General features: G+C 38.3%; 1 non-coding gene across 1 annotated transcript; it reads right to left on the bottom strand.

The window, feature by feature from the left end:
* Positions 1 to 356: 356 nt before the first annotated feature.
* LOC120095820 (U6 spliceosomal RNA) lies at positions 357 to 459 on the bottom strand. The gene has a single exon (XR_005491584.1). It is a non-coding gene; the product is annotated as a U6 spliceosomal RNA (small nuclear RNA).
* Between the last annotated feature and the right edge of the window lie 15,609 nt (positions 460 to 16,068).

The raw sequence follows: 16,068 nt of genomic DNA, 5'->3' as shown, positions 1-16,068 counted from the left end.
GGAGCTTTTGTCCATTGTTTCCTTCTAGGATTTACCAGATAAGCCTTTACTCTAATTCACCTTAATGTGCATATGGGCATCACACAGAATTCAGTTTTATTATTTGGCATGGATACTCAGTGTTCTCATACCTCTTACCAACAGTGCCCTTGATACTCTTTTATCACTAAAATTCTATAGTAATTTCATCCTTCTTATTTGATTATTTTTCTGAAGAGTCTTAATTTGTCTTAGCAGGAAAGCTCAAGACAAGTTGACATTTCTATGACAGATCCTCACCGGTTTTGCTGTAAGGGCAAGCCAGGATAATGTTGACAGAAGGTGGTTTATGTCTTGCAGAAGAATTACTTCATTTGAAAAAAATGGAATGCTTCCTGAATTTGCAAATCAGCCTTGCACAAGGACCATGCTAATATCTGCCGTATCCTTCCAATTTTAGCATATGTAATGCCAAATTGAGCATGTGCACAGGAAGGCATGGGAATAACTATTCTTTATCCTTTTGTTCATTTTTTCTCTTTTCTATTTTGTAACTAAACTTTATTTTATTTGAATTTTTTCCCTCTTCCATTTCAGCCAGACAAGGAAGCCCAGTTAGGGAAATGAATTCCACAGACAGACAACAGGCAATTAATAAATGTGACCCTCTTGAAACTGAAAGTTTCTGTAAAGCAAAGTACACTGTCAATAGGACAAAACATCAGCTTTCAGATTGGGAAATGATCTTTACCAACCCTACATCTGATAAATGGATAATATCCAAAATTTATAATCAACTCAAAAATTTAAATACCAACAAACAAAATAACCCAATTAAAAATGGGGTGCAAAATGAAGTTCAAGAAGAAAAAAGACAAGAGTACAGATACATCAGTACTTCTTAGAAGGGGTAACAAAATACTCACAGGAGCTCTTTTGCTTATATCTTACTCTTCTCTGCCCTTCTGCCCTTTTCGTTCCTGTTCCTTCTCTCCCCATCCCCTATCCCTTCCATCCACATGCTCATGTCTGGCTTTTCTCCACTTTTCTACTCTTCTCCTCTCATTAAACCTCTCCTCGTGGAAAAAATGCTCACAGTAGGAAGTACAGAGACACAGTGTGGAGCAGAGACTGGAGGAAAGGCCATCCAGAGACTGCCACACGTGGAGATCCATCCCACATCCAGTCACCAAAACCAGTCACTATTGGGGATGCCAAGAGGTGCATGCTGACAGGAGCCTCATATAGCTATCTCCTAAGAGGCTCTGCCAGAGCCTGACAAATGAAGTAGATTCTCTCAGTCAACCATTGGACTGAGAACAGTCTCCAATGGAGGAGTTAGAGAAAGGACTGAGGTAACCGAGAAAGTTTGCAACCCCATAGGAAGAACAACAATATCAACCAACCAGACACTCCAAAGATCCCAGGGAATAAACCACCAACCAAAGAGTACACATGGAGCGACCCATGGCTCCAGCTGCATATGTAACATCGGGCATCAATGGAAGGAGAGGCCCTTTGTCCTGGAAAGGCTCGATGCCCCAGTATAGGGGAATGCCAGGGTGGGGAAGCAGAGGGAGTGTGTGGTTTGGTGTGGGAGCACCCTCATGGAGGCAGGTGGTGGGGGATGTGATGGGGGTTTCTGGAGGGGAAACCGAGAAAGGGGATAATATTTCAAATGTAAATAAAAGAAATATCCAATAAAAGAAAGAAAAAAGGAAAGTGGGGTACAGAGTTAAACAGAGAATTCTCAACAGAATCTCAAACAACCGAGAATCACATAAAGGAATGTTCGATGTCCTTAGTCATCATGGAAATGCAAATAAAAATGACCCAAACATACTATCTTACATCTATCAGCATGATTAAGAACAAAAAACCTTGAGGGACATTAAGACCTGGTGAGGATGCAGAGTAAGTGGAACAGTCCTCCATTACTGCGAGAGTGCAACTTTGTACAGCCACTATGGAAACTGTTCTGTAACTTTCTCAGAAAATTGCAAATAGTTCTACCTGAAGATCCAGTTATACTTCTCCTCGGTACATACCTAAAAGATGCTTCACCATACCACAAGGACACATTTTCTACTATGTTCATAGCAGTTTTATTTGTAGTAGTCAGAAACTGAAAACAACCCAGTTGTCCTTCAATCAAATAATGGATAGAGAAAATGTATTTCATTTACATAATGGAATACTATTCATCTATTAAAAACAAGGGCAACATGAATTTTGCAGGCAAATGGATGAAAATACAAAATATCATCCTGAGTGAAGTAACCCAAACCCAAAGGACATGGTTTGTATTCCCTGATAAGTGGATATTAGCCATAAAGTACAGGATACCCATTATATAGTCCACAGACCAAAGAAGCTAAACAGAAAGAAAGGCCCAAATGAGGATGCTTGAATTTCATGTAGAAGCAATAATAAAATAGTCATAAGAGGCAGATAAAGGGAGGCAACTGGGTTGGAGAGTGGATGGGGATGGGAGGAGAATGGGAGGTGGTCAGAATCAGGTGTGTGGACAGACAGATGATAAGACCAGATGGCCATGGTACTGAATGGAAATTTGCAACTCATCAAATGGGGTTAGGGGGTCGTGTGATTATATTTAGGATGTGCTAAAGACTTGAGATGGGAGCTATTCCCAGGAATCAATGCAATGGCGCTATGGAATCTGAGGACGCCACATCCTGCAGCCAGGCAGGATGCCCAGTGAATTTATAACGATACTAAAACATCCACAAAACTTTTAACCAAACATTTGTCCTGTCTACGAGAAATGTAGGGACAAAGATGCAACAGTGGCTGTGGAAATGACCACTCATTAATCAGCCTAACTTGAGACCAATCCCATGGGCAAGCACTATTAAACATAATCTGCTATGCTTGCATCCAGTAGCCTAGAAAAGCTGTCCTCTGAGAGGCTCTACTCAGCAACTGACTGAAAGAGATGCAGAGGCCCACAGCCTAACATTGAACAGAGCTCGGGGACTCTTATGGAAGACTTGGGAGAAGAATTGAGGTTCCTGAAGAGGGTGGGAACTTCATAGGAAGACCAATAGAGTCAACCACCCTGGACTATTGAGGGCTCCCAGAAACTGAACCATAAACGAAAGAGCAAACCCTGCTGGTATGAGGGCCCCAGCATATATGTAGCAGATGTACAGATCAGTCTTCATGTGTTTCCCCAACAACTGGAGTATGGGCTGTCCCTAAAGCTAGTGCCTGCTTATGAATTCCATTTTCCCAACTGGGCTGACTTATGTGGCCTCAGTGGGAGAGGAGGCACCTAGCTCTTCAGATACTTGGGACCCCCACCCTCTTAGGAGAGAAGGGTAAAAGGGGTGGGGGAGGAATTCTATGAGAAGGGGTCCAAGGGGTGGCCAGTGATCAGGATATAAAATGAATGAATGAATAAATGGATGGAGCTAGGAAATATGAGTGAGGTAACCCAGACGCAGAAAGAGCTCTCACATTACATACTTATAAGTGGATATTAATCACAAAGTACAAGATAAACATATTACAATCTACAGACCCAAAGACGCCAAAGAACAAGAAGAGCTCAAAGAGGGATGCTTGAATGTCTTCTGATCCTTTGTGTTTTATCATGAGATAAAGAAAAACTGCCGATATAATCGCAGAAAGAAACTTAGAAAAGCTTACTATCTTTAACTAACTCATGCTGATTCTGCAGTCAGATGTACATCCAGTCAAATATTCACTTCTTTTTCTGGAGCTAGCTAGACTCTTTTTAATTCATATATTTGGATATACATGAAGGATTCTTGGATTGTGTTATGAAAAATAGAGGTACTATAACCATTGACAGTATGAAAATTCTTTGTAAGGGAAACTTCCACAATCATTTTGTTTTATGCTTTTATAAAGAGTGTTTTTTTAAAATAATAGGTGAATTAAAAGAAGGTATTTAGTCTCATTATGAAGTATTTTCTTTTGTGTAACTGAATATCCTCTAATTTTCAGAAGTCCTTGCTTGGGGGAATATATTTAAATGGTAATTTTAAGAACAAATGAATTATTTGTACTTTTCAGAAGAACCTCTATTTTCTTGATCTTAAAGGTAAGTGAAATTTCTTAAGAAAGGTTGAAGAGTAGGTCATTAGCATAGTACTCATAAGTAAGTAAACTGATGGGAAAGTTGCACTAAAATTAAAAGCATTATTATTTTTAAAAGTCAAAATTTTATTAGAATATGTTAATTATACACCACAATGGATTTCATAGTGTCATTTTCCTATACAATTTATTTTATCTTATTCATCCCTATTATTCTCTTTAATATTCATTATGTTCCTTTTGATCCTTTTCTTCTATCCACATAGTTCTTTTCTTCTTCTCTTTCCTCCTTCCCTCTCTCATCCCTTCCTTCCCTTCTCCTACCTTCTCTCCCACCCTTTATTTCCATTCTTTCTTTTATCTCTCTACCTTGCTCTCTTTTGTTCTTTTTCATTATTATTTTGTTTATAAATATAGTTATTGGCAACTGATGCTACTGTCAGATTTTCTGGGATTTTTTACACATTGATCAGCGGTAACTGCATAGGCCCATAACTAGTCAAAAGGCTGAGCATTGGGACAGTTGAGAGCTCAGACAAACATGGGAATTTCATATCACTCCTCCAAGACTTAGAGGCATCATGAAGGAGATAGTAAGCAGAAATAATAAGTGCCAAATAGACAGTGGAATGGTGTTGGACATCTTTCAGAGATGACATCACCATTATAGCACTGAACTCATAGAAGTTGTTATTATAGGCACAAAAGCTTTGCAAGTTTGGACTTGTCAACATCCTGTCATGGAAGGCAGAGAAGTAGTCATGAGCTCCATCTTGGGACCTAGACACAGTTATGGTAGCTAGGCAAAGAGGTTCACTAGGCCTCTAGGTAGTTAATGTCTGCTATGAGTAAGAGAGACATTCTTTATTGGTGTATCCACTAGTAAGAAACCCATGTTCTTATAGATAACCTTTTGCCTATGCTCTTATAAATTATATAAATTATAATTCTTAAGGTATTCTCACTAATACATCATGCTTACCAATTTTTTGGCAATAGCTGAGGCGTTTGCTTTATATTTGATTAATATGATAATAATAATATGATAATAAGTTATAGAGGAAAGATTTTGTGAAAAATATGTTTTAACTTAAACTCATATACATTTGAGGTTTAGTAGGGTGACTTACAGACTGTGGTCCAATTATAACTTCCTCCTGTTGGAAAGGCCAAGGATTCTGTATTGTCCAATCCATGAGACTTGATGCCTCAGCAGTTTCAGTCTGTTCTGGGCATCTGAGGTAAGTTCTGGAAAACTTCTGATTTTTCAGTGTACATTGTATTTTCAAGGATGTAGGTTCTTAACACCAGTGAATGAGTGAATGCCTCAGAAACTGAACAAGTGAACTTGCCCATGAGAATGAGACCAAGCAGACAAAAAGCAAAAGTTTCTCCTTCCTCATCTTTTTATGTGGGCTGCCACCAGAGGTTGAGGTCCAGGTTTAGGGTTAAGCATCTGATCTCACATAATCCAACAAAGAAAAAACCTCACAGCTGTGTCCAAATGCTTGAAATTTAGCTAAGTCCAGTGTAGTCAAGTTGATAACCAAGATTAGCCATCATTCAGGGCCTTACTCTGCTACTCATACCAGCTCGCATGTAGCCTGTATTAACATTAAATTTATGTTCCTTCTGCTTTAGCATCTTGAGTTCTGAAATTACAGATGTGTTCAATGATCATGTCTAACTATCAGTTGAAAGTGATGTCAAATATCAAACAACTGTCCAAATAATAATAAAATGTGATGGGTGAAGAAATATTCAACACACACACACATACACAAACACACACACAGTGACAAAAATAGTTCTCTTTGATCTTATCATTATTATAATATAGGATAAACAGAGTTAAAATAAGTAACATAAAATATCATAAATTATACATTATGCCATAGTGGCTGTGAATTACCCATCCAATTAGTACAAAAAACAGGATAATTTACCTCAGAAGAGAAATATTAACCTCGTCATTGGAAAGGTTCTACACACCCTATAATTTTCACTTTGCTTATTTCTATGTTTACTCTTCACACATTAGTTTATATGTAGTGAATATGTTTATCAGGATTTTTTTATTTTACACTCCAGACTTTATTCCCCTCCTGTTCTACCCTCAGAGTGTTCCACATCTGATACCTCCGCACTCCCACCCCCAATCCCATCTCCATGAGGATGTCCCCACCCTACTCACCCCACAAGACCTATTAAATTTCCTGTACCCTCCAGTCTCTTGATGGTTAGGTGCATCTTCTTTAAGTGAACCCAGACCCTGGAATGTATACATGTTGGAGCCCTCATCTCAGCTGGTGTATGCTGCCTGGTTGGTAATCCATCATTGTCTGAGAGATCTCAGGGGTCCAGGTTAATTGAGTCTGTTGGTCCTCCTACAGGGTTGCCCTCCACCTCAGCTTCCTCCAGCTTTCCCCTAATTCAACCTGAAGGGTCAGTAGCTTCTGTTCATTGGTTGGGTGTACATATCTGCATCTGACTCTTTTAGCTGATCGGTGGGTCTTTTGGAGGGCAGTCATGATAGGTCCCTTTTTGTGAGCACCCCATAGCAACAGTAGTAGTGTCAGGTCTTAGGGCCTCCCCGTGAGCTGGATTCCACTTTGGGCCTGTTGCTGGACCATTTTTTTCCTCAGGCTCTTCTACATTTCCATCCCTGCATTTCTTTCAGACAGGAAGAATTTTGGGTCAGAGTTTGACTGTTGATAGCAACTCATCCCTCATTTGATGGCCTGTCTTTCTGCTGGACATAGACTCAACAAGATCCCTCTCCCCACGGTAAAAGAGATGTCTTCTGTTACAGTGCATTAAAAACATCAATCTCTTAAATGGAATTTGTTTGGAATTTAATGATTTTACCGTTTAGGAATAAATTCAGAAAGTCTTTTATGTTGTTGCTTGTCAGGCTTTGTTACATATATTAACTTCTCTAAATGATTTCTTCATAACTATTATGCCTTTCCCTTCTTTATAGCCTTTATGCTATTCTAATATTTTATACTTCTTTTTTCCTTGTTGTTTATGTGTAGATTTAGATTTCTTTGTAGTTACCACAGTACATCTGTGTCTCTAAGGATTTTATTTCTTATTGAGGTTCTATACTGGGAAGAATGGGGTTTACAAATCTAACTTAGGCTAAAACTAAGGAGTGTTTAGGAGAAACATATGTGCTTTGTACTGTGCATGTGCACGCGTGTGTGTGTGTGTGTGTGTGTGTGTGTGTGTGTGTGTGTGTCCCATAGGCCATGAAAATGAGAGGATGACAAGAAATAACCACCCCTGTCAGTAGTGAGCCTTTTGCTATAGGGTAGAAAGGGCTATGACAGGGAAGTATAAAACCTAAGTAAAACTGTATAGAAACCTTTTGCTTACATCTGCCATGAGGCACGAGATTCATCACAGCATTCACATGAATCTACCCCGATTTATGACCTCATAAAGCCACCATTTGCTGCATCTGCTGCTTTTCTTGAGGTGCCTTTACTTCCATGTTCCCTCAGGAAAGTAAGCGAGGCACAATCTGTCTCTACACATCAATTTAAAATGCCATAGCATCGGAACATCTTCAGAAGTTCCACTTGCTCCATGACCACAGGAAACTATGGTGGCCTTGCAGTCCAGAATTGTTGCTATGTGCAGTGGTTTTCAGTCTCAACTGGAAATGATGTGGTTTAGTATTCTCCTTTCTGATGTAGAATGTATATCTGTGTCAGCTTCTGAGTGTCTGTGCATCTGTGCAATTTACTTCTGCTTATTTACTGGTTTTGCTCCAAAGACATTGTTGTCTGCTGTTGGAGTAAATTCAGTGTCAGCGTTCAGCGCTTGAGTTCTCAGATTTCTCTTATCTCATTCATGAAGATTTCATGAATGAAATACTGGCTTGGGGGCTGGAAAGATATTTGGCTCAGCAGTGTAAAGTACCTGCTTTTGTTATCAAAGATGCAAGGTAGTTTCGAGTACTGACAATGGGGTACTCATGATACCTGTGACTCTAGTTCTATGGGATCTGATGTTCTGTTCTGTCCTCGTGGTTACCTGTCCACAGATGTTATAGATAGAGTCCAACACAAAAATATACACCAGTAAAGATGAGCCCTATCATCCTGAGTGAGCTAACCCAATCACAGAAAGACATACATGGTATGCACTCACTGATAAGTGGCTATTAGCCCAAATGCTTGAATTACCCTAGATGCCTAGAACAAATGAAACTCAAGACAGATGATCAAAATGTGAATGCTTCACTTCTTCTCTAAAAGGGGAACAAGAATACCCTTGGCAGGGAATAGAGAGGCAAAGATTAAAACAGAGACTGAAGGAACACCCATTCAGAGCCTGCCCCACATGTGGCCCATACATATACAGCCACCCAATTAGACAAGATGGATGAAGCAAAGAAGTGCAGACCGACAGGAGCCGGATGTAGATCGCTCCTAAGAGACACAGCCAGAATACAGCAAACACAGAGGCGAATGCCAGCAGCAAACCACTGAACTGAGAATAGGACCCCCGTTGAAGGAATCAGAGAAAGAACTGGAAGAGCTTGAAGGGGCTCGAGACCCCATATGTACAACAATGCCAAGCAACCAGAGCTTCCAGGGACTAAGCCACTACCTAAAGACTATACATGGACTGACCCTGGACTCTGACCTCATAGGTAGCAATGAATATCCTAGTAAGAGCACCAGTGGAAGGGGAAGCCCTGGGTCCTGCTAAGACTGAACCCCCAGTGAACTAGACTGTTGGGTGGAGGGCGGCAATGGGGGGAGGGTTGGGAGGGGAACACCCATAAGGAAGGGGAGAGGGGAGGGGGATGTTTGCCCGGAAACCAAAGAATTATTATTAAGTATTAAATAAATTTAAAAAAATCTAAATAATATTTGCTTAATGTAAATTCTAAGTTCTCTCACAAAATAATACTGGAGCTCCTGTTTGCTTGCTTGCCTGCTTGCTTGCTTGCTTGCTTGCTTGCTTGCTTGCTTGCTTGCTTGCTTGCTTGCTTGGTTACTTGCTTGCAAATAGAATGAGACAGTGAATGTACTCAAGCTAGGGAGATGTCTACCCATTAGAGAAGGTTTTTCTCTCTAGGGCAGTTTCCACACCGAGATCCTTGATTTACCTTGTCTTCTTTGTGGAGGGTCATTGTAAGGATCAAATAGACAAAATGGTGGGAAAATTAATAAGTATTAGAAAAATTTAAGAAATCATCATTAGTGTATCCAATTGTATAGATAACTACAAATTTTTCATCTAATGGGTTAATGGTCTATTACTATTCAAATTATTTATGATTTCTAGATTCTAATCTGTTTATAACATTGTGGCATGCTAATAGGTACACTTTAGGTTAAAAAAATTAAATTAAAACTTGTATAAACTGCTCATGCTGAGGAAGATTTAAATGAAGATATTTGGGATAGCTAAAAACATGCTGTGCTGCTTGTCAATAGGACTGATATTGTCACTATCTCTGGTAGGAGAACTTTTGAAGTTTCTCAGGTCATTCACTTGTTTTAAGAAATGCATTACAATTTTCATCAACTAGGTTAGGTAAATAACAAGAAATATGTTTATCAAATTTATAATTTACATGAAACCAATAAAAACATAGAAATTCTTCCCATTCTGAAATAATGAATTTAGCCCTGAAAAACTACAATATGCCAATGATGCATGTACGTTTATGTGCTCCAAGTAGTGAAAAGTTAAGTAAATAAAAGTATACACTATATCATGATATATACTCCAATGTTGATTTTGTACTTAGTCATTTTGATCATAAGCTACATCAATAAATTTTCAGCATTCAGGCGTAAACAAAGGATTAAGTAGGTAAAGCCCTCACTGAGAAGCTGAGTTCTATCCCTAAACCCACAAAGAAATAGATTGTTCCAGCCTGCACTTCCAAGCCTAGTGTTGATGTGAAGGGATAGGCAGGTTGCTGTTGCTTCCAGATCAGTCTAGCTGAGTGTAGGAGCCTCAAGACAAAGAGAGACACCATTACAATCAATAAAATATATAATTCTTGAGGAAAAACAACCAATGTTGTCCTTTGAAATCCTCACTCATGTGAGCACATTTGCATATGTGCTCCCCCACTCACCACCACCACCACCACCACCACCAACAGCAACAACAATCATGAAGAGAAGAGAAAGTCGTTCAAAAGCATGAAATAAAAGTACTACTAATAGTGTCCTACTAAATATGTCAACAATGTAAATTTTAAACATTCTTCTACTTTCAAAATATTGATTAAATAAAAGATACATTGGTTGAAAAAATTAATGAGAAATATCTTAGTAATTATGTAACGTAAATTCACAGATTTTGTATGCAATATAATATCACAGACTTATTACTTAATTGAAAAATGATTGCAGGAAATATTATGTCATGCTGCCACTTGGGCAATACACAGAGCAAGAAATGTGGGCTACATAAAAATATAATGATGGCTATTTGTATAAGAGAGGGCACAATACAAGGGCAACCATGGGACTTCATGAATATGTGCTGTTCACGTCTCTGATCATAGAAGTTCTAATATATTTTTGCTCATGAAATAGTGTTTCTTACTTTAAAAAAAGAAACCTTTTTAACTACATCTGAATTTGGAGGTATTATTCGCCATAGAAAATCTCTGTTCCAAATCAATTAACAGACAATCGTAGTTTAGCTACCGGGTTCTAGGAGTGATAGTATAAATCACATTATTAAGATAGGGGAATGGAAGGTGACTATGGAGATTGTTACGTATGATGCAGGATGAAACCATTCCTTAATCCTTCCCTAGCTGTTGAATGGGATCATAGTGATGTGATTACTAGCAAAAATTACCTACATACAGCAAATTGCATGTGATTAAGTATATGGGTTAATGTAGAATAACTGACCTGGTTTGTGTTTTTAAAACAGTGAGGTAAACATTATTTAGATCAATGGAAGCCTTCCTCTCTTCTTGCCTTCCTGTGTGTAATGCGCAACTGAAAAAGAAGAAAGCTGTTCTTTTTTTGGAAAATAGCTTTGCTGCCAAGATAAGGATTCGATCTTAGATTTAGCACAGAGTCATTTTATACATTTTACAGTTCTCTACAGGAAGGAAGGAAGGAAGGAAGGAAGGAAGGAAGGAAGGAAGGAAGGAAGGAAGGAGTGGATGTAGTCAGTGAACATGAGCAGTTCCGGGGTAGCATGTGTCCCCTGATGGACGTACATCACATCATCTGTGAAGTGTCCCTGTCAAAGTCGGACGCTAAGTCACAGCACTGCTCTACATCTCACTTAAGAAAAGTGTAAAGACATTCTACATTTGCTGCATTATAGCGTATGCTATGACAAAACACAAAGGACACGATGCATCCATCTCTTTGCTTCCTTTACATGGAATAATCATGGATTTTGAATTAAACTACTTTGAATATTTTAAGTATGGTAGAAATATTGTAATCACAAGCAAAGAGAAGGTTTCCCCAAGGGAAAAAAAGGAAGATGGAGAAAATATTGTGGAGGTTGTACAAAGCCTAGAGACAAATATGTAATTTTTTATTATATTGTGTTACTTAATTTTATATAGATGCAATTTTTAGTTATATTTCAACAGTTTCTAGAAATGAGATTTATCAATGTAGCATGGATGCTAGAAACTTGTCACAGTTACTACGGAAACGAGTCCCTTAAAGTTTGGTAAGACAAAACCATTATCCTCCTGTGTGTGGACAGATATAGAAAACTAACAGCCACTGTAAGCTGAACACTTGAGATTGCCCAAGGGAAACTACTATTATTAAGGCTGTGAGGAATTGATGGCCAAGGAATTCACTGGTGTTTCGGTGACTCTTAATGGTGCCTGATCTCCAGAGTATAAATTTGATAGGGTAACCTGCCTTAAACTGAATTCTGTAGTGTCAATAGTGTCAATAGGATGATCAGGTTTCAGCATGCTAGAAGCATGCATAAAATGAACCTTTGTCAGGCAAAAGGTTAATGAGGATGTCTTACCTGCCTGGCTATGTGGCAATGGTTCCTTAGCTACTGTATTTTTAAGAATGACACATATGGAAATCAATCCGTGTATATCTTTACCTTCTATAATAAGGAAAATGGTGAATAAGGAACTGAATGCTAAACGTTGTCTACTGAGATTAAATGTTCCCATATACAAGTTTATAAAAGAAAAATATTGATTCTTTGCCCTATTCATGAACAAATTCTACCAGCCATTTAAAATGCATTCTAGTTACCAGTGAAGGTTGTGGGTGAGTACCATGCCCTTAAAGTTAGCGAATCAGTAACATCACATAAACATCAAAGTCAACAGTAGACTGTCTTTATAGTTGTATATTAATGATAGAATGCTGCCCAGTTACTGAAAGGCACTAAACCAAAGCCAGCGAAAAATAATTTGAGATATCACAATACAGACAACAGCTGCCTGTGGTTTGTCTAGCCCATCTTTTTCTCAACCTAAGGCTCAGGGAGCACAAATGACAGTTCAAACTTGAAGGTAGAAGATTGAGTGAGCCAGTGTTCCAGGAAATCTGGTGCAAGACTGTGATTCTAGAAATACACAAAGTATACCCATCAAATCTCAACAACATGGCTGCTTAAATAAGATACAAATATTGCAATATCAGTTGACCTGTCAACATGGATGAAGGATGGATCTTATCAAGCCCAGTACTATGATGATGACTCTAAGCAATTGGCAACTACTTGAGAGAGGGAAAATTACTCTTCTCCATGGATGCGGCCTCTAAATTATAATAAAGTACCATGAGGTCAGCCCTAAAGACCAGTACATACAAGTGACACTAAAGAGGCTCAGTAGGTTGTATTTTGTGAGTGAGTGAGTGAGTGAGTGAGGGTATGTGTGTGTGTGTGTGTGTGTGTGTGTGTGTGTATCTCTATGTTGTCTATGTGTTTTCTAAGGACTTGGTAGTGCCTCCATATTTTATATAACTGATACCTCACAAATATTTTCCACATTATACTTGAAATTTCTTGAAAAAATAGGACAACTAGATATATAGAGTAAAAGAAAATTCTAGACTTGAACTAGTCAAGATCTCCAATGACTTCTGGGCTTATGAAATGCATTATGAAGGAGGTTCAAGTCCTTTTCATGGGTGCGTTGGTTCTAATAAAAATAGACCCCACAGATCTATTTTTCTCTATTTAGATGCTTTGTTCCTAGTTGGTCAAGTAGAGGGAAGAATGTGGCTTTTTTGAAGGAGGTGTGGCATTAGAGTAGGATTTGAGGTTTCAAAGACCATGCTAGGCTCAGTCTCTCTTTAGCTGACTCTTGCTTTTGAATAATATGTAAGCAATAATCTACTGTTCTAGCAGCATCTGCCTACTTGCTACTTTGTTCCCTACCATGTTGTTCCTGGACTCACCCTCTGGAATAGTAAATAAGCCAAAATTAAATGTTCTTCTTATTAAGTTGCTTTGGTCATGGTATATTTTCACAGCAACAGAAATGTATTTAAGACAATAGGTTTTGAGCATACTGACACAATTTTCTTAGTCTTCACTGACTTTAGAAGTAAAAATGATTATTATAGGAAGTTCTTTTTGAAATTATAGCCCCACAGGAAATATTAAATAACAATAAATATTGTATCTTGAATACAGACTAATAACCTTTAAAGAAAATAGGATTAGGTTTCCCAGTTCCAAACATCCACCATAAATTTTTGGTTTTTGTTTGATTGCTTGTTTGTTATTTGTTTGTTTGTTTCTTTGAAATCCAGAACAAAATAAAATAAAGGTATTTTATCAGACCACATAAAGGTATGTTAAAAACTTACAATAAGATAACACCAATTATAGTCACTACGAAAACTGTTTTATTTACTGAAGCATGTCATTGTAGGTCAGGAATTCTTTACATAGCTCCACTTAAAGCAAGTGTACCTTTCCTTATTAGTAATGAAAGAAGAATACTTCATGTCCATAAGAAAAGGAGTAATTTAAAATTCCCTTACATGACTCAAGTTTTTACTTTCTGTAACATAATCTGCAAAGACCTTAGTTGTCTGACATTCTGTTGAACATGACATTGGTCCATTACACTGATGGCACATCAATTTTACTTGAGCAGGAATGAGTGGCAAGGACTTTGAATGTCCTAGAAAGGAATTGCCTGTCAGGCGGTTGAAAATAAGCCATAAACATATTCATTGTCTAGAATTATCAATAAAATTTTAAAGATCTAATTATCTGAAGGACATATTCTCCATGAAGAGGGTCTTATTACACCTTATCATTACAATAGCTAATAGCACATTGCTTGATTTACCTGTTTAAATGGTGTGTGTGTGTGTGTGTGTGTGTGTGTGTGTGTGTGTATACTAATAGCAAGGACCAGTCTTGATTGTCATTCCTCAGGTACCATTTAACTTGTTTCGATTTTCTTTATGATTTTTAACAAGGTCCCACTCTGGTCTAGAAATAACCAAACTGGATGAATTGATAATCCAGTGAGTCCAGGAATCCACCTTTTGTCTCCATCTCACCAGCACCAAGATTATAAATATGACCCACCACGCTGCCTTTTATCAATGCATCCTATTGACTGGAGTAGTCTCAGGACTGCATGGCGAGCACTTTGCCAACTGAGCTATGTCTCCACTCCATCAGTGAATTTTAAAAGACAGATACCCAGTTATGACTAGGTGTCACCCCTTTACTATATGATATAGAAATTTAAGGGTTGAGGTGGAATCCAGTTTTCAGTATGGACTGCCTTAGTGTTCTGCCAAAAAGAACCCAGTAGTCCCTGTTGATATGGAGGTGATTATGGTTAGAGATGCCTACTGGAGTGTCTGCAAATTACAACAGACGTGTAATATAGATTCCATGTTTGTTGTCACTTACATTCTTGGATTAATGATTTAAAAGCAAACCATGAACTTGCCATTCACTTAGTGCTCCTTAGGCCCAGGAGAGGACCAGAGCCCTAGACTGAGACATCAAGTGATGTCCAACACAAGCTGAGATCATCACCTCTTTGAAATCAATCTGGAGGGCTGAAGTAGAATCAATCTATCACATACAACAAATGATTCATTTGTCTCCAGGCCTGTGCAGCTTTGGAAACCAAAAGCAAAACGTATAAATAGTCAGTGCAGACACCAATCATCTGTCTCTGTAGTATCTGAACCTCTCTCAATGCCCATACTTAAGATTTAAAGGGCTGGGAAGAGCAGCATCTTTAATCAAAGGACAGAAAAAGCAAATCCTGTCCTCCTTCCAGAATGTATCATCCTTGTTTGTTGGTGTAAGTAAAAATATATCGCAGTTTCTCTCAGCTTCACTTTTGAAATTGATACGTTAATAACAGCAATGATGAAAACTCCTTGCGAGCAGTGGAGCAGTACATGTGTTCATCACTTTTATAGAAGCCAAGAAGTAGACTTGAAGTAAAACCCTTTCCATCTACTTATTCACTCACTCATCCATCTGTATCTGAATCTGTAGATTTGAGGAGTTAGATTGAGATTAATAGTAAACTTGAGGCAAGAATATCTAGAAGCATGTAAATGAATCTAGGGAAATTGGCAATATTATCCTCTGTGCCTTATGTCAGTGACTAGGAAAGGAATCATTATGAAAGCCCTCAATAGCCAGAAAAAAATTATTTGGTTGGCTATATCAGCTTGATCTACTTTAACCTGGGTTTGTCCACTGGGAACAGGAACACACCAGTCCTGTTATATAACAAAAAGCTGCAAGAACCTATAGAACTGATAAATCCAGAAATACTCTGCTGCTAGACAGTATGGAATTTATTATTCCTGGACTGATGTTACCTCTTGATGGCAACACAGTTACTCACTCCTGACCTCATACTAAGGTGTGAACATACCAACAACTTATCATAACCACATGTTAAACCTCTTGCTAACCTGGAGGAATGCAAAGGCTTTTCTTACTGGTGTTGACCACTCTTAAAAAACTTATTTAAAAACACCTTAGACAGTATTTTCTTTG

Source organism: Rattus norvegicus, chromosome 11 (assembly GCF_036323735.1).
Source record: "Rattus norvegicus strain BN/NHsdMcwi chromosome 11, GRCr8, whole genome shotgun sequence".
Taxonomy (NCBI): domain Eukaryota; kingdom Metazoa; phylum Chordata; class Mammalia; order Rodentia; family Muridae; genus Rattus; species Rattus norvegicus.
The sequence above is the reverse complement of the archived record's forward strand: the minus strand, read 5'-3'. Positions and strand labels throughout refer to the sequence as shown.